We start from the raw sequence: 20,309 nt of genomic DNA, 5'->3' as shown, positions 1-20,309 counted from the left end.
AATCATTGCCAATTTTGAGGATGTAGAAATTAGTAAGCTAACATACTTTGCATACTTCCACTCTCTGATGTCATACAGAATAATATTCTGGGGCAACTCAACACTTAGGCAAAAGGTATTCACTGCTCAAAAGAAAGTAGTTAGAATAATGTGTGGGGTTTATAGTCGCACATCTTGTAGGCATCTGTTTAAAAGGTTAGGAATTCTTACAACTGCTTCACAATACATTTACTCAGAAATGAAATTTTTTCTCAACAACATGGACCAGTTTAAAATCAACAGCGACATTCATGATTATAATACGAGAAAAAAGAAAGACCTATACTATCCTTTACTCAACCTATCTTTGGCACAGAAAGGGGTAAAATATGCTGCTATAAAACTTTTTGATAAATTACCAGAGAAAAAAATATCTGACAGACAGCAATAATAGTTTAAAAAACAAATTGGAATCATACCTCCTTGACAACTCCTTCTGTACCATAGATGAATTCTTGAATATGAGTAAATAAATCTGGAGATGTAATAAATGCATTTTGTGCCATTTAAGGGAATGGGATAGATAACAGAAATATTTAGGTATAACACTATAATGTAAAAGAAACTTGTTTCCTGTGCGCATTTCTTGTGCATTTGGCACGTTCTTGGTCATAGCGGTTTTTCCGTGCTGTTGATCAATGGAACACGTAACTGACTAACTAACTAACAGGGTTATTTAAACATTTTACAGCGTGCTTATCCACACAATGACCTACGCCGTCCATGGGAAAACAACGGCTTGCAGAAGGTCCACAGGCAAAAGAAAATATTTTTGTTTTGTCTTACGACACGTGCCTTAAATAAGTCAGCATGGCGTTCAAATACACGATAATGCAAGGGGCCAGTAACACACACGCAAGGCAATTTCCGATCACAAACTCAAAACGGAGAAACGTTGCCACACAGTTATAAATAGCTCCCACAACACCTGGAGACTGGCCCCGCCCGAGGACGAACGTTGCACTAACTAGAAGAAAAATCTTACTTTCAGTGACGAGACCACTTTTTGGAGGTTATTGGCAGCCGCAGATGGACTTCATAGCTTCCCCAGTCCATGAACGGAAACCAAACATTGTCCACAGAATTACGCCATCTTGTGCCCTCACGCCCCGGGTTTTTGGGCCCATCCAGGCTTAGCCTAGAGGGACCGAGCGTCCCGCTCCAGAACGGTGGTGCAGGGTCAAGCACTCGTCCCAACTCAACTCGTCCGCCCTCCGCACGCACACCGCCACATCGCAGTGGACGCGCTAGCAGCGCGCTCGCGGAGGCTCCGCAACGCCCTCGAGGAGAGCGCGGAAACTTCAAACAGAAATAAACCAAGGGAAAACAGGAAGCTTGCAAACTACACGGTTCTATAAGATTCGAGTTTAGCGCAGACCCCAGGAAACATGGGACCCAAGTCACTCTGCAAGCTGGTGGTGGCTTCATAGTGGTGTGGGCTACGTTTATATGGAATGTACTGCATCCTCTGGTCCAACTGAACCCATCATTGACTGGAAATGGTTATGTTCGGCTGCTGGGAGACCATTTTCAGCATTTTATGGACTTCATATTCCTAAATAACAAAGGAATTTTAAAGTTGACAACGCACCATGTCACCGTGCCAGAATTGTTCGCTACTGGTTTGAAGAACAATCTGAACAATTCGGGCGAATAATTTGGCGACCCAGATCGCCCGACATGAATCCCATCGAACATTTATGGCACGTAATCGAAAAGACAGTTTGTTCACAAACTCCCTCACCGTCAACACTTTCGCAATCATAGAAGCCTACAGAGGCAACATGTCTCAATATTTCTGCACGGGACCTCCAGGACGTCCAGTTGCTGCACTACCCCGGGCAAGAGGAGGTCCAGCACGTTGTTAGGATGTATCCCATGACTTTTGTCATGGCGGCAGGAAGGGCATCCGGCCACCCTCTGCAACTAAAACCCCAAATCTATAGTAACAGGGCCGCCCCAGCGTTGCAGTGGGACGAAGGCCCCAAGGAAATGATGATGATCCCATGACTTCGTCACCTCAGTGTATGCCCAGCTTTTAAATTTTACAGACGATTACTGAACTCACATCAGCGATCGAAATCCACATGAGTGGCAACAGTGACTTTCATTCTGGCGTATAATATAAAACATTATTAACACTTTTTTCCTACATTGCAGCCGGCCGTTGTGACCGAGCGGTTCTAGGCGCTTCAGTCCGGAACCGCGCTGCTGCTACGGTCGCAGGTTCGAATCCTGCTTCGGGTATGGATGTGTGTGATATCCTTAGGTTAGTTAGGTTTAAGTAGTTCTAAGTCAAGGGGACTGATGTCCTCAAATGTTAAGTCCCATAGAGCCTTTTGAACCAATATTGCAGGCTGTAAATGCTGACACGTTACTTAAGTCCGTTCTCATGTAGTGGCATCGTGCAGTGTTGTTCAATGACCCGGAACTGGACTGACAAATAAACACTACTAACAATCAATTCTTTGCTTCCACCTGTTGTTGTAATAATTAATCTCGACGGTCTTCACAAAGACGAAACAGTCAACAGTTCGGAACCAATAGCTAAAAATTCCAAGTTGAAGCACCACACTTGACGTGCCCTCTGAATTAAACGTCATCAAACACATAAAATGTGACAAGTAACATCCTCTTCTTGGAAGACCATGTCTTCACGTTCGCCGGCCGCGGTGGTCTAGCGGTTCTGGCGCTGCAGTCCGGAACCGCGGGACTGCTACGGTCGCAGGTTCGAATCCTGCCTCGGGCATGGGTGTGTGCGTGATGTCCTTAGGTTAGATAGGTTTAAGTAGTTCTAAGTTCTAGGGGACTTATGACCTAAGATGTTGAGTCCCATAATGCTCAGAGCCATTTTCTTCACTTTCTGGTGTATGGCCTTGTCCTACCGAACACATGATTGGAACTGGTTAAACGGAATTCCACGCCTGTAAACGGGAACTCATTGGAATTCTTGTGACTTTTCCGAATTGGAAAAATTCCTTAGGTGATAGCTTCCTTATTATGGAAATAGACGGGGCAGTTATCAGTCTTCTGACTACTTGGATGTGACCCATCACTAATTTCTGTCTTGTCCCATCCTCTTCATCTCAGCGTAGCACTTGCAACCTGTGTCCTCAATTATTTGTTGGAGACATTCGAGACCCGACAGCTCTAAAGCTGCTTCTAGTATCATGGAAGTTATTCCCTGGATCCTTGACACACATCTGTCCTCTTTATTGTCAGTGTTTTCCAAATGTTAGTTTCTTCGCCGATTCTGGAGATAATATTTTCATTCCTTATCAGTTCACCTTATTTTCAACGTCCTTCTGCTCCACCTCATCGCAAACGCTCTGATTCTTTTCCTTTGTCCTTGCTTCACAGTCCATGCTCCAGGTCCAAACAACGCTGTGCTCCGAAATCTAAATTCTCTGAATTTCCTTCCTCAGATTAAGACCAATGTTTGATACCAGCAGCCTTCTCTTGGCCAAAACTGCCTTCTCCACCTGTGCTATTGTAGTTCTTATGTTTTCCTTGCTGCGTCGTGTGTTATTTTGCTTCCAAGGTATCAGAATTCCTTAAAGTATTCCATTTCATTTTCATGTAAAGTTTATCACTAATCTCCTTTCTGCTACTCGTCATTCTTTTTCTTCCGTTTACTCTCATTCCATGTTCTAAATTCACAATACTGTTCATTTCATTCAGCATTGTGAATCTTATCATTTTCACCTAGGATAGCAACGTCTTCAGTGAATCTTTTCATTAACAGCCTTTCACCCTGAATGTTGATCCTACTCTTGAATCATTGTTTTCTTTTCATCATTGCTACTTCGACGTATAAATTTACTAGTGGGGACGAAAGACCCCTTCCCTACCCCCTTAGAGCACATCGTTCTTGGTCTTCCATTCTTAATGTTCACATATTGTAACTTTTCACTCTTACCCTTTAGCTTACTTGCTGAAGATCCACAATTCCAGAAATATTAATCACAAATTTCTCCGTCCAAAACTGCACGTGATTAACCTTGTTTACCTTCTGTAAGAGATGCTAGCTGATTCCCCGGTTTTGTAAGCCCTAAGCAGTTCCACGAAACAGCTTCACCAATGAGGCCTTTCAGCTAATCAGGCTGAAGAGCACAATGCAGACACTGCCAATGGCCACTCTCTGCTCGCTCTAGTAACGTGCCTTTAGAATGAGCTACGTCCGTGAATTTTTCAGAAATTTATTTTTAATAGTTCTTCACAATCATCTGCCTTCATGAGAAATAGCTTAGTAGGCGACGTCCACAAAGTACTATGGATTACGGAAAACCCACCCCATAAGATCCTTTCTAGACAGAGCCACGCAAAAAACCACTCAGGGGCCCGCGACAGCATAAAAGACGAGCAGCCACGAATGTTGCAAATGGTTCAAATGTCTCTAAGCACTATGGGATTTAACTTCTGAGGTCATCAGTCCCCTATAACTTAGAACTACTTAAACCTAACTAACCTAAGGACACCACACACAAGCATGCCCGGGGCAGGATTAGAACCTGCGACAGTAGCAACCGCGCGACGCCGGACTGAAGCGCCTAGAACCACTCGGAATGTTGCATAACAGTGCGTCAGGATAATTTCTGCTATAATTGTTGCTGGTAGAAAATGTACCTATATTCCTTATACAAACTTTCTTTCCTTAAGTACAGTATCCGTTCAAAGGTATCCTGCCACCTGTCAGCGGAGAGTAATACGTGGTTCACCCACCCTTCCGCTTTATGACGAACTATGCTGGTGACACCTTCAGTTAGGTGTCTGATTATCTGTGGAGAAATGGCAGGTAACTTTCTCCAGGTGTTCAACAGACAACAGACAAAAACCAATCCATCGAATTACCGCAGGGTATATTTGATTCAGCACTCCAGATCACTTGTTTGCTGTCATCCACAGCCCAGCGACATCTCTATTTATACCAGCACTGACTACTGTAATATGTAATGATAATTAAATCAATACCCCTAGCTGTCGCCAGGCGTTGATATACATCATCGGTGATAGTTAAAAAATATGTGCCCCGACCATGGCTCGATCCTGGCATGTCCTGCTTACATCGCAGACGCTCTATCCATTTGACCCACTGAGGGGCACAGAGGATAGTGCGACTGCAGGGACTTATCACTTGCACGTTCCCCATGACACCCACAATCCCAACTTAATGTCCACACGCTACATTCCTAGTGTCCCTGCCCATTACACTCACTATCCGCGGCAATCTTACCGAGTCCCGTAAGAGTTAGAGCAATTCGTGTACATCCAGCACAGAAGAAGGTCAATGGCCGGTTAGCCTTAACTGTATGAAGATGGTATCCGTTATTTCACATCTGCAGTCGCACTATCCTCCGTGCCTTCGGTGGTTCGGATGGATAGAGTATCTCCCATGTAAGCAGGAGATCCCGGGTTCGAGTCCCGGTTGGGGCACATATTTTCAACTCTCCCCGTTGATGCATATCAACTCCTGTCGACAGCTTAGGGTCTTGATTTCATTATCATTTTAGTCTAAGAGAGCTGCATGGTCACCGATGGTATCTGTTCTTTCGGACATGTCCTAAAGAAAGGATACCATCTCCATACTGTGGTTTATGAGAAGATACTCGACCATTGCACGACATCATTTTTAACTCACTTCACACAGTCGTTGTGCTAGCAGGCCTGCACAGTGTAACTTACAAATTATTCCTTGCACTGATTTTATGCGATTTTTGACAACCACCCTCAACATTCCTCGATGTCCCTTGCTCGTCAGTACGTGAGTTCTGCCTGGCGTTCGTTCAGCTATGGCTGTTACTTCGCGTTTCCACTTCATAGTCACGTCATTAACAATTGACACGAACTGCTTTAGAAAAGATGAAGTTTGCGTAATCGATTTCTTACTCAAGTGACACTGAATGACTAGTTCTCATTCAAAGTATCGGAGCTCTCGTGGCTGAACCATTCCTTAGTTACTTAACTACATGTTCAAACGAGAATCTGAACGATTCTTTTACGAAAAAGCTGTGGAACAAGTCTGTTAACAGGATACGTGGACTTGATTAGTGTCAACATTACTGAACGTACAACTTTTTAGTCCTAATCATCAAACTACACTTTAAAATAGGCGATTTCCTTCCCTTACCACTTTTTAAATAAAAATTCGTTCAGACAACAGAAGAATCCCAGGAGAAATGATTTCACATTAGGATAAAAATTTGCTTTAAAGTCTGTCAGATATTTTATGTTGTTTGGAATATGATAAAAGCAGTTTGTTGTTGTTTACAACCTTTCTGTACGACTGACAGATTTAATAATGGATAATAAATGTCATTTTTCCTGTACTGTTGTAGGTATGGATAACACTCTTTTTTCAAACTGTGATAGATTATTTATGACGAATTTCATTAGTTAATATAGGCATTGTTCGGCGCTGTTAAAATGCCTAACTCGGTGAAGAGGTACCTACGAGACGATCACGGTTTTGCTCTGATGGTGCTATGGTGCTACTTCTCAACTTTCTGTACGGTACTCGCCGTCTGCTTTTACATGGGTCTGCTCTTTGTGACATCTGATGGGGAACACAGCATTGCATAGGGGTCTCCATATAAGTTGTTGATCAGATAGTGTTTGTAGGTGACAGCACTTCTATTTTCATATTATTGTGGCACAGGAAAACAAAATAATCAATATATGATGCGAATAAATCCGAAGTTACCCAGCAAAGTTTTCTGCTGTACACTGTGGATCCATGGAATCACTTTACCCTTTTCAGAAACATGCGTCACATTGTCTGCGACGCTTTCTGCAGCACCTGGTGTACCTTCTTCAGCGACCTCTCAGCAGGAGGAAGGACGAGCGTTCCTCTGACGTCCGTTCATAAAGCAGTGGAGACACGGAGCAGTAGAAGCAGGCCGTAAAGCACAATAAAGTGTGTGGCACTTTGCGGGGGATGTGAATCAAGATTTAAGTGAGGGACACCACAGCGCCGTGAGCACGCACCCTGTCGTAGCAGGGCCATAACGGCGCGAGGCGGGCTTTATACCGCCCTGCTACCTGTGTTGCAGCCAGTATCGTCTCCGTTACTTCCCTTACTATGCAGATACCCTTAGTAAGACATTTAGAACAAGGCGACGAAGGAAGAAAAACTTTTGTCAGTCTCTGTGCGTCTTCATTACTGCAGTTCGCCGGCCGCTGTGGCCGAGCGGTTCTAGGCTCTCCATTCTACGGTCGCAAGTTCGAATCCTGCCTCGGGCATGGATGTGTGTGATGTCCTTAAGTCAGTTAAGTTTAAGTAGTTATAAGTTCTAGGGGATTGATGACCTTAGATGTTAAGTCCCATAGCGCTCAGAGCCATTTGAACCATTACTGCAGTTCCCATTTAACTGGCAGAAAGTAAACTGCTTCATCTTGTCGACGTCAACGTGTGAAGCGAGCAACCACAGTGAGAGTTTCATTTCTGCTCACTGGTTTTTGGATTAATTAGGTGTTCCGTTTCTTTCTACTTTGAGCCATTCTTATCTTTCCTGTTTCCTCACTACACCACTGAGCGGTACAATTATATTGCTCTAGCCGTTCTTTTCATTAATCAGACAGCAGTTTTTACCACCTGACCAATTCTACATCGAATTCTTCAGCAGCAATGTACTATGTAAAGTACAATCCAAAATTCTGTTAAAAAAAAAAAAAAAGGTTTGATGCATCACAACATACGTTTCAATCACTAGAAAAATTGCTTTAAATTATCTGACCGTCTCCATTTCGATTTTATACTTATATTTAATTCATCAGTTTTATTCGTGTGGATAAAATTTTCGTATTTGGATTCGCTTTTAGAAATCGTTTCCAGTATTACTAACATGAACTGATAATGAGAACCACTTCTTCCTCACAGTGGATGACGAGTAACGTCAACTGACCCTTCGAAGCCTGATACGAGAACTCTGTTATATTTATTTTTTACTTTTTTTAAGTCTTTTGAAGGATCTGATGTATGTCAGTCGAAAATAGAGATCAAAATATTTTGATTCTGCCGAATAGTTGTAGTAAAAACACTGTGTTTTAACTGCTGTTAATTAATTAAAATACCATCAAATATACGTCTTTAACCATTTTGTGGTCGAAGTACTTTCCTCGTCTGCGTTTGCTCCCCAATAGGTAATAACGAAACATGGTTCTGCATTGAACAAACCCATTTCTTTTTTTTTTTTTTTACTGCCCACACACATTTCGGAGAAGTTACTCCGTCTTCAGTAGGTTTCATTTATTATCTGTTGAAAAATGTACAAAAAAACTATCCATTACCATATTTACCAGTTTCTGAGATCGTACTGTTTACATTAATATACGCATTCACACAAGTATTAACATGAAGAATAAATATATACCTTATTATTCCATATTGGTGTTCACAACTCTGTTTCGTATTAGCAGCACAGCTATAATTACTGTCTTGCAGGATGTCATCTGCAGTTACTAAGCATTTACAGATGTTCCGTTACGTAATTCCTCAAATTTTCGGCCTAATATGATATTATTGATTTTTTCTATACCACTGCTGTGGTTATATCATTTTTTTTTTCTTTTTGTATACAAAGATTCGCTATTTTACTCTTTGACGAGCTTTATTTAGGTTACAGTACTATTTTTTGAAAATGTGTGTTCAAATGTATGGTGATTGTGATTAGGTTTTGTGAAATGTGGATTGGGAACGGGTAACAGACTGTGTACGTAAATGTGTATACTTACTTTTTGTAGATCTCACGTTTTCGTGACTCTGCAGGGTGTTTCAGTGTAGCTTCGGAACAAACTCTGTTTGTATCATGATCACTTGTTCCGCAATCTTGTTGTGGATGTTTCTGATGGGAATTTAGAATTTTTCAGTGGCATTAAGCTGTGGGAGTGTGTCTCTTTGTTTATGTGTGTCTGAGTGTGTGTGTGTGTGTGTGTGTGTGTGTGTGTGTGTGTGTGTGTGTGTGTGTGAGTGTGTGTGTGTGTGCGTGTGTGTGTGTGTGTAAGCGTTTTTTCGTATGATGTGCCCTGGTCCTTTGTTAATTTCCTTAGGACTGCGAGCAGGATTCCACTGCATAGTGGTGTGTATTCGTTCGTCACTTCCTTCCATTATGCCTTTTTCCGTATCGTAATTGTCTTCAACTACACGTTTCTGTGGAGGGCTGTTGCTGTTGTTCTACAGATAATAAATAAAAAATCACTGAAGACAGAAAAAACTTCACTGAGACATGTATGGGTAGAAAACAGGAAAAGTTGTATTTGCTCAAGGCAGACTCTCATATACACACCTATTTAACTTTAATAATACTTTGCCTCAGCAAAATACAATTTCAGCTTTGTAATGCCGCGATGAGACGGAATCGTTTGATATACTTCACGATAGTGTTGCGTTTTATTTATTATTTTGGCTAACTAAACTGAAATCCATTGGTTACTGGTGGTGCGCAGCGACCGTTGAATAATCAAATGTATAGAAGGACAGCTGTAGTTTATTGGTGATCTACATTTAGACTGTAACATAGACATGAACGGTGCAATACAAGAAGAGTCATATAGGAACAGCCACGTCACATTATAAAAATGTAACAATTGACGCTACCATTTATACGGCAGAAACAGGAAACAATTGTATAACCTAACAAAGCGAATCGCCGTAGAGTCCACAGCAAACTCTGCCTGTCCGATTTAAGGGTGCTGTTTCCGCAGTATCGGTTCAGTGCGCGTTCCTCGCTTGGAGGCTTTAAGTGTAACTAGTCGCAAAACTGTTAGTAACCGTAATTCAGGTGCTTAGATGGAGACAATTTAGTGCTTCCCTTAGTGTTTTATGTGAAGCCTGATACCGCCGCCCTCATTCTGCCAACGTGAGGCACTCGGTTTCAGTGCTTCCAGTTTCAGGACCAATGGAGGAGACGCTCTCGGCATGTTGCATCTTAGGAGATCTCGGCCTGAACGAGCTGTAGTCTTACGGACGGGCTAGTGGCAGACTGAAAAACCGCGGAGTGATTTAAGCGTTTCCATGGATGATCGTTGCAGAATTGACCTTGTCTATTTTTTTTATTTAACTTGTCAAGTCTCACTCGCTCTTTCAGTGTCGTTGCAGTCCTGTTGGGCTCCGCTTGTGCTGTCCTTTTCAATGGTTACAGCTGCCCTGCCAGAAAGTTGAAAAATTTTCTGACTGATTTTGCGGGGATTGCCTGTATTGTAACCCGCAGTTCCATCATTGGTTACTGCATTGGCTTTAACAAATGTCATACTTTTTGCCATGTACATGCACTCTAGGTATTGCGCTCTTATGACTGTGCTTTTCATGACGGCATTAATAACTAAATGTGTCTCTTCTATGTTCCATAGTCTAAAGGTAATCCCTTCTGTGATCACGTTTTTGCAAGTTGGAAGTCTGTAACATTAAATCGTTCTTTTAGTTAATATTATATAGCTTTATAAATTTCGTTCGAGATTCTGAAAGATTTTCTGATTTTTACGGCTAAGATCTAGTAAACAGGCTCTATGTGTTTACAGTTTATATACAAAGAGAGTAGAAGCTTTCGAAATGTGGTGCTACAGAAGGATGCTGAAGATTAGTTAAGTCCATCACATAACAATGAGGAAGTACTGTAGAGAGCTCGGCAGACAAGAAATTTGTGTCACAACTTGACCAAAAGAAGGGATCGGTTGATAGGACACATTCTGATACATCAAGGGATCACCAGTTTCGTACTGGAGGGATACGTGGGAGGTAACAATCGTAGAGGGAGGCCAAGAGATGAATACAGTAAGCAGATTCAGCATGATGTAGACTGCAATAGTTAACCGGACATGAAGTGGCTCGCACAAGATAGAGTAGCATGGAGAGCTGCATCAAACTATTCTTCAGATTGAAGACCCCAATAACATCATAAAATCGCTCTCCACTTACGGGCTGCTGCATTTCCTCTAGGGTTCGAAACCGTCCCTGAGTAGCGAGGAAACGTTACCTAGAGTCAATGAACGGTCTTGACGAAACACAGCGAGTGTATAGAGGGGGTAAAGTAATGCAATATTATTTTTTCTGTTTGTGTCCAGTTACACCTTTAAGGGATAAAACAGACCCCAAAAAGTAATTTGGCGTATTAAGTGTAGAGGGAATAGCTTCGAAACCATAAAATAGAAAAATGTGCTCTTTAAGTATGTACAACATACCTGTTTAAAGTATCTAAACGTTCATTATTAATATTATTATTATTGTTATTTTTTTGTTTCACTTATTTGGGTTTATGATTTAAACAGTGTAAGTTAACGTTTTTTTCGTTTTATAGTTTACTGCTTCGCATAACACGGATTCTTCGCCGGACTGACTGTACTTATCAGTATTCACTGAACCTGTTGTGTTGAACAAACTCGTTGCCGAACTGACGTAAGACTTCGTATTGTGTACAAGGTACGTTTGTTTACGAATAGGGAAGATGGCAACTGTTATCCCAGTTAATATTTGCAGAATTCTACATGATCATTTCAGCATTGTGGAATTCGCTGAGATTTATATCAATTCGCAGAAAGTAGAACTGAAACACGCCATGCTAGCATTGGTTTGTGGCGGCATAGATGGACATTCGACTATTACGGAACAACATAATGGGCTATGGTTTAGTGGATCGGAGTTCCAGGGTATAGTAATGATTGGCGATGATTGGAAAACACGAGGAGTCATGCATCCCCGGCAATGTCCTCTCTTCAGAAAGCGAATTAAATTTAGAATAAAAGAAATCTGTGGTTGAATTTTGTAAAAACGAAAATAAGCAAAAAAGGTGACTTCCATCTTTGCAGCATAGATATCGCAAAGTTACGTCAGTGAAACAGGTGCATAACTGGGAAAAGTATGTTCTTCATGACGGATCAAAACGTATAAGATGAAGGTGATATACTACTGGACCTTAAAAAATGTAATGGAGGCTATGGATCATCGATTGCTTATCCAAGACAGTCACCTTAAAACGTGGGCCTTGGAGTTGAGCATGGAAGTATAGTTACATAATTCCAAGGCAAGCTCCAAATGGCTACTGAATTTTGAAAAGTCACGCGGAGTTGTATCTCTGAATATAACAAAGTTTGTAATTAGACACTGTATAAAGATAAAAGTTATCTCAACGAGACCGTTTTAAGATTTGTACCGCAAATGAAGAATCACATCAGCATTTTGGCGGCTTAAAAAGGGTACAACTCTTATCAGAGCAGATCAACCCGCAACTGCACTCTGGGCGTACTTTGTTCCTAAAGGGGACAGCAAAAGTGGAATCCATGGCGCAGCCATTGTCGTCAGACACAGTTACAAGATTCAGCTATAGTTTCTGCTGCTGGAAAACTTCTTATCCTCTCTTGGACCGAGAATTAGAGAACCTCTTTCTGAAGTTCCAGATGTTCTTGTGACAGCATCGAAGACTGTAAACTAATGTATAACCACGTCACGTCGAAAGGTTTTTGACAGAACTTTTCTCTCCCAGTGCGGGAGAAAAATCTGTGTTATTAATAGATTCCCGGGGAGGTCATTGCGGAAGAACTGTTTTGAGAGGTGTACCTGAGGACAAAGAACTTGTTCATCTGGTTATCCCAAAAGGATCGATGGCACAAGTAAAGCCATGGAACGTATACAGCTTTCGATGTTGGAGTAACTTCATAGGAAGATTTTCACATCTCGTTGGGCTACATGATTATGATGTCAGTCTCCACTTGAGAAACAATATAATCAAGCTGCAGTCACTAGAACATCGTCAGGTCTGCTCGACGAAGTTTTCCATTGTTCTGAAGTATGCCTGGTACAAATCAGGTTATTCAGAGTATCGCCCACCACAATTTGATACGCCAGCTGAGTTTCGTTCCTTATTGTCTTGTTATCGTTTGTATTAAGTAAAGAAATGTTGTTCATTTTGCATGGATCGTGCTCAAAAAGGTTATGTTTTAAGGATCTCTTTACCCATTATCATTATTGAAACGATTTTGTATCATAATAATCATTTACTTCTTACTCTGAATTAACAGAATAAACGTATGTGGAAAAATTAACTTGAAAGAACGTCAAAACGTAAAATAACAATTTACGCAATACAACAAAAATATGTACAACAAATAATTGGAAGAATAATGAAAGTTTATATATTTTCATTCGGTATATTACAAATATTCCGACACCACGTTTTGTACAAGTTATTTTCCCAAAATAGTATCACATAAGCCACCTTTATTACCCGTAGGTTTATGTGGAATGAGAGCGTCTTTAATTTATGTTATAATAAAAGGTTCCATTTGGAGAATTCATTAATGTTGGCGGGGTAATTCATAAATATTTGGATGTTTTTAAAAAGTTTATTATACAGTTTTCAAGAAAGATAGTTATATATGAACTTTTAAACGAAAAAGATTTTTTATATTTAATGATTTCTAGACATTCGCGGCAATATCATCTACAGCGTGGTCATGGCCGCGTCTAAATACGCTAACCCCTTTCTTCCGTTCAGACACTCGCCCACGTCACTGATTGATGATTCCATAAAACCTACTGGAGCATTCGTACCACCACACTGCTGTAATTTACGTGAGCGGTGGAGGAACGCGTGACCTCTTGACGTCAATGCTACTTCATTCGCAGCGTTCCAGATAGCTCTTTTGAAGGGGTAACAGACAGTTTGTCTGGTGAGATTATTACGTACTACATTAAGTAAATTTACTACATCAGCAACCAATTATTGAATTAATAATGATCTCTTTTCATTGTCTTGTTGCTTTAATCAACATCTCTTAGACTGAATGAAATTATATCGTTCTATCCCAACTGAGACGGACGCTGGCGTATCGTAAATTCCTATACTTTCAAGAATTTTTGCTTCTATGTATTCCGTTCATAAATGGCTAGCTCTGTCTCAGATCGTACCAGAGAATGGGAGAAGATCGACAACAGCTAAAAAATATGTTCAAGGTAGCATTATCTATCTTCTTCTGAAAATAATTTATTATCTGAGTAAGTCACACTAATTTCACACGATATGGCCAATTTCCTCCGGTAACATCAACTCTGACACGCACAAGGTAAATAAGCTTAAAAATTAGAAGAGAAGTTATGCAGGATACGTCAAAATTAAAATACGGTAATAAAAGTGATGCCGTACAATAAAATACACGCCGTGGTTGAAACCCGCCACTGCGGAAACCATATTTTCAGTAAATTCACTTGAATCCAGTATATAAGAGCTAATACCCGGCTAGATACGACTAACTATTCATTTCCTTTCGACATTTCGAGTAATTTCTGTATTAATTTTTAACATACTTGTGTAGCAGATTTTAAATTGGCAGACTTCGTTTCAAATTAGTCACTGTTTGTGTCCAGCTGACTTAGACGTCGTTCTTTCTTTTTTTGTTCCAGTCTCTGGTGTAAGGAATTGGGATGCATGTGAGGAGTTACTGCTGAGGCAAGCATAGCCACTCTTGAAGCTCATAAGCAAACGAATATTTTTGTCATGTTCCCGATGTTTCGCTGTATCGGCACTCTCCATATAGATTCCTCTCTACTCCCATCATATTGATAAGTGGGTTCGTTGAACTGAACAGCTGTACTACTTAAGAAAACGTAGTTAAAAAAATCTGTCGACGATTCTTAGAAAGAAATATAGTTGGCGCCTTCTTGAGTGACTCGATCTGACGTGCAAAAATTGTGTTACATCTACGAAGCCGAAAATTGTGTGCTGCTGTGCCGATAGCAACATAAAGAGCTTGAGAAGCAATTGTTTTGGTACGTATGCTTAAAGTACAGCTTTCTCATTGGCTACATATATCAAACTTTGTTGCAAAATAAGGTTTCTTTTTCTTCTACTACTGAAATTTACAGAATTTATTTAACAGTATTTTCATTTATCATGGAATCCTCTTGGATAGTGTTTACATGTAAGAGGAACAGCCAAACGCATCCCGCTCCAGCGAGACGTGAACGTCTGTATACAAGGGCACCACATTTTATAGGAGGACTGCTCATATCCAGATCACGAACGCTGTGCACTCATTTTTTATACAGCCATCGCACAGATATACAGAGGAAATATGAACTGCGAGCAGTGATAAAGTACCCCCACCTTGAAGAATTTCAGCTACATAAGATGATAAATCTCTATGCTAATGTTGTGTACTAGGGAGATGCTGCTACTCTACATTACAGCGCGAGGGAATGGATCTGTAAATCTACATGTGGATAACTCAGGAACGAGATCAGATGTTGTTCTACATCCATCAACGGGGAAAACATACGATGTCTGAAAAAGTTCACTACCAAAAAGTAATAATGTCACACTGTAGAATCCGTTACCTTGTAACAGGAAAGAGGGTTCATAAGCAATTCAATATTTATCTTGCGCCGGGAACGCAAATGGAGGCGTTAAAATAGTCTCCTGAAAGAACTCATGTTGGTGGTTTAACTATTCCGCATCAAGACCTTACAGTTTATCAGATGCCTGTTACTACGAGTATTAAGAGTAGAACTCTCGTTTTATCTGATTAAATATCACTACAAGATATGGAACCGTCCATCCTACTTCCATTAGAAAAAACGAGTACAACACAGGAAGAGACAGAGTTCAACATTTTAACAGTCAAAAGAGTGATGGCTTCCTTGGAATCACTGGGAGAGACATGAAGTGAGTGTGGTGAGTGTTGATGTTACTGTCTACAGATTTTTCTTTTCTTACTTTTGGATCATGCTTGTTGCTAACGTAACATATCTGTCGATAAAACTGCTTTCCAAACCATGAAATATGTTAATTTTTATAATGCTTGTTGTTGTGGTCTTCAGTCCGAAGACTGGTTTGCTGCAGCTCTCTGTGCTACTTTATTCTGTGCGAGCCTCATCATCTCTGAATAATTACTGCAAAATACATCGCTCTGAATCTGCTTCCTGTATTCATCTCTTGCTCTCGTTCTACGATTTTTGTCTCCTATAGTTCGCTCCAACGCTAAATTAGTGATCCTTTGATGTCTCAGAATGTCTCCTATCAATCAATCCCTACTTTTTGTCAAGTTCTCTCCTCATTTCTCTTCGGTACCTCCTAATTAGTTATGTGATCGATCCATCTAATCTTCAGCATTCTATTGTAGCATCACATTTCGAAAACTTATATTTTGTTTTTGTCTAAAGTGTTTATCATCTATGTTTCACTTCCATAAATGGCTGAACTCCAGACAAGTACTTTCAGAATAGACTTCCTAACACTTACATCTGTATTCGATGTTAACAAATTTCTCTTCTTCAGAAACGCTTTTCTTGCCATTGCCAGCCTAAATTTTATATTCTCTCTACTTCGGCCATAATCAGTTATTTTGCTGCCCAAATAGTCAAACTCATCTAGCATTTTAAGTACCTCGTATCCTAATGTAATTCCCTTAGCATCACCTGATTTAATTCTACTATATCCCACTATTCTTCTTTTGCTTTCACTGATGTTCATCTCATATCCTCCTTTCAAGATATTGTGCATTTCGTTTAACTACCTTTCCAAGTATTTTACTGTCACTGATAGATTTACAATGTCATCGGAAAACCTCAATTTTTTTTCTCTTTAAACCTGAATTCCTACATCAAATTTTACTGTTTGTTCAGTGTATAGATTGAGAAATGGGTAGGCTTCAACCCTGTCTCACTCCCTTCTCAACCACTGCTACCCTTCCTTGCCTCTTGACTCTTATAACGCCGTCTGGTTTCTGTAGGAGTTGTAAATAGCCTTTCGATCCCTGTATTTTACCCCTGCTACCTCAGAATTTCAAAGACTGTATTCCAGTCAGTACTGTCTAAAGCTTTCTGTAAGTCTACAAATACTATAAGCGTAGGTTTGTCCTTCCTTAATCTATCTTCAGAGATAAGTCGTAGGATCCGCATTGCTTCGCGTGTACCTACATTTCTTCGAAATCCAAATTGATCTTTCCCAAGGTCGGCTTCTACCGGTTTTCTCCATTCTTCTGTAAGGAATTAGTGTTAGTGTTCTGCAACCATGTCTCATGAAAGTTCGGTAATTTTCACACCTGTCAGCAACTGCATTCTTTGAAACTGGAATTATTACATTCTCCTTGAAGTCTGAGGGTATCTCTCCTGTCACATACATCTTGCACACCAAATGGAAGAGTTCTCTCATGGCTGGATCTCCCGAAGCTATTAGTACTTTTGACGGAATATCATCAACTCCCGGGGCCTTTTTTCGACTTAGATCTTTCAAATTCTTCTATTAATATCATATCTCCCCTCTCATCTTCATCTACGTCTACTTCCCTTTCTATAATATTGCCTTCAATCCTTTTTCCCTTGTATGGACGCTCTATATACTCCTCCTAGCTTTCAGCTTTTTCTTCTTTACTTAAGACTGGTTTTCCATAAGGCCATAAGGGTTGCTGATATTCATGCAGCTGCTTCTCTTTACACCAAAGTCGTCTTTAATTTACTGGTAAGCGGTATTGGTAAAGTATGCTTCTCAATCCTTGCATTTGTGGGCTAGGCATTTCCGATTACCCGTTTTGCACTTCCTGTCACTCTGATATTTTATACGATTGTATTCCCTTTCGCTTATTTCATTTGTTGCATTTTTATATTTTCTGATTCCATCAGTATAATTCAATACCTCTCGCGTTATACAAAGATTTCTATTCGGCCTTGTCTTTTTCCCTGTTTGATCCCTTGATGCGTTGACTATTACATGTCTTAAAGATGCTCATTCCTCTTCTACTATATTCCTTTCCCCTGCTCTGGTCAACCATTGCCTAGTACTGTCTCCGAAACTCTCGGCAACCTCTGGTTCTTTCAGCTTATCCAGACCCCCATCTTCTTAATTTCCTAACTTCTTCCATTTTCTTCAGTTTCAATCTGCAGTTTATTACCAATAATTGTGGTCAGAGTCCACATATGCCCCTGAAAAGTCTTACAATTTAAAATCTGGTTCCTAAATCTCTGTCCATTATATAATCAATTGGAAACCTTCCGGTGTCTCCAGGTCTCTTCCACGTATACAACCTTCTTTTATGATTCTTAAACTGGTAGCAATGATTAAATTGTGCTCTGTGAAAAATTCTACCAGGCGGCCTCCTCTTTTATTTCTTTACCGCATTCCATATTCACCTACTAATTTTCCTTCTCTTCTTTTTCGTATCATCGAATTCCAGTCTCCCACCTCTGCTAAATTTTCGTCTCTCTTAACTATAATTTCTTTTATCTCGTAATACATTTCTTCAGTCTCTTCATTTGCGGAGCTAGTTGGCGTATAATCTTGTACTTCACAAAGAAATTACTGATTCATAACACGGACTACATTTTTTTCTATTTTATTTAATGAGTTTTCCTTCTCCCACCACTGCAACGTCTCCCTACGTTCACCGCTGTAATCACCTCCTGCGGTATTACTCAAAACTAAAGGAATATTCTTCTATAGATGTATCTGTCCGTGGCTAGTTACTAATAAAATCACATTTCCTAAGGATTTCTTTAGTGAATAACATTTGAAAAACGAAATTTTTTTTTTTTTGAAAAATTAAGATCAAGTGGTAGTGCCATGATAAAGAAACGCAAATAAGAAATTCGTTAATAATGGTGAGAGTTGTATCATGTTTGTATCTTAAAGAGTACACGTAAAATTCCACATAATAGTGCCCTAGTGAAGGCCGCTCACTTCACCTTGTGAATACTGATCGAAAAACATTATGTGATCTGATTGCCTTTCTGCGATAATTTGATACAGACCTCATACTAGGCGCAACGCATATATTCTAACACTTGAAACAATATACAACTGCTTGATGAGCAAGTTTCTCATTACTTAATCTAACATTTGAATCAATGAACAGTTCATAGTTTACGCATAATAGGGAGAACATGTACTGTTATTAGGGTGTCAACTGTAATACAGAATACTGTGTTACAAAGAACTGTTAATACAGTGCTTCCATAGACAATTGTATGAACGCATGGTGTAACAACTGCTGCTCCTAAGCCTTCGCCGCAAATTTACCTCCGGGGATCTGAATACTATCATTTTGATGAGCCAGAACATTATGAACACCGACCTACTATCGATATAAACCCCTACAGGCGACAGCAGCGCCACCTGGCGGGAAATGATTGTTAGTGAGACACCCGCAATATGCATGTAGTATCAGTGAGCTCACTATTCATTTGTCCAGATAGTTAAGAGAGACGAAAATTTAGCAGAGATGGGGTACTGAAATTCGATAATAGGAAAAGGAAGACAAGAAAGAATAGTAGATGAACATCGACTGGGGTAACGTAATGAAAAAGGAAGCCGCTAACAGTTGGTTTTACGAATGGGGAAGGTGCACAATGTATCTGAGTTTGACCAAAGCCAGATTGTAATGGACCAGAGGTTCGGCACAAGCATTTCGGAAACTGCACGGCTTTTCGGGTGTTCGAGGAATGCTGTGGCGAGTGTCTTCAACAAGTGGCGAAACCAAGGTGAAACCACGTCCAGACGTTGTGGCGTTGGGCGGCCGCCCCTCATTACAGATGTCTGATCTCGTAGGACGGGCAGACTGGGGAAACAGGACAGGTGCTGAACTGTGGCGGGACTAACATCATACTTTAATGTAGGCCAGAGTACAAGTGCGTCTCAACACACAGTGCACCGAAGACTCCTAACAATGGACCTCCGCAGCCGACGATCCACGCATGTGCCAATGTTAACACCACGACATCGGGTACTACGACTGAAATGGGTGCGTCACCACCGGCATCGGACGTTGGTGGAGTGGGAGAACACTGCATGGTCAGATGAATCGCGGTACTTTCTTCATCATGCCGGTGGAAGGGCTCCTTGACACCTACACTGCTGGACGGAGACAAGCTGTGGGCGGCTCCACTGTGTTCTGCAGAACATTCATGTGGGCATCCATGGGTACAGTGGAGATCGTGCAAGGCTCCATGATGGTCAAGGACTGGTTGCAGACCACGTACAACCCTTCATGATTATCACGTTTCCCAACTGTGGTGGCATTTTTCATCAAGATAATGCGTATGGTCACAAGGCCAGGATTGTGATGAAGTGGTTCGGGGAACACAGTGGCGAGTTCCAGTTGCTGTGCTGTTCCCTCAACTGATCTGAACCCGCTCGAACACATCTGGATGTGATTGAACTTGGTATCAGAGATAATTAGCCCCCTCCCCGGAATTTACGGGAATTAGGTGTATTGCATATGCAGACCTGGTGCAAAGTTCCTCGAGTAACTTACCAGCGCCTCATTGCTTCCATACCAAGACGCATCGCTGCTGT

Source organism: Schistocerca americana, chromosome 5, assembly GCF_021461395.2.
Source record: "Schistocerca americana isolate TAMUIC-IGC-003095 chromosome 5, iqSchAmer2.1, whole genome shotgun sequence".
NCBI classification, from domain to species: domain Eukaryota; kingdom Metazoa; phylum Arthropoda; class Insecta; order Orthoptera; family Acrididae; genus Schistocerca; species Schistocerca americana.
This window is presented reverse-complemented; position numbering follows the sequence as displayed.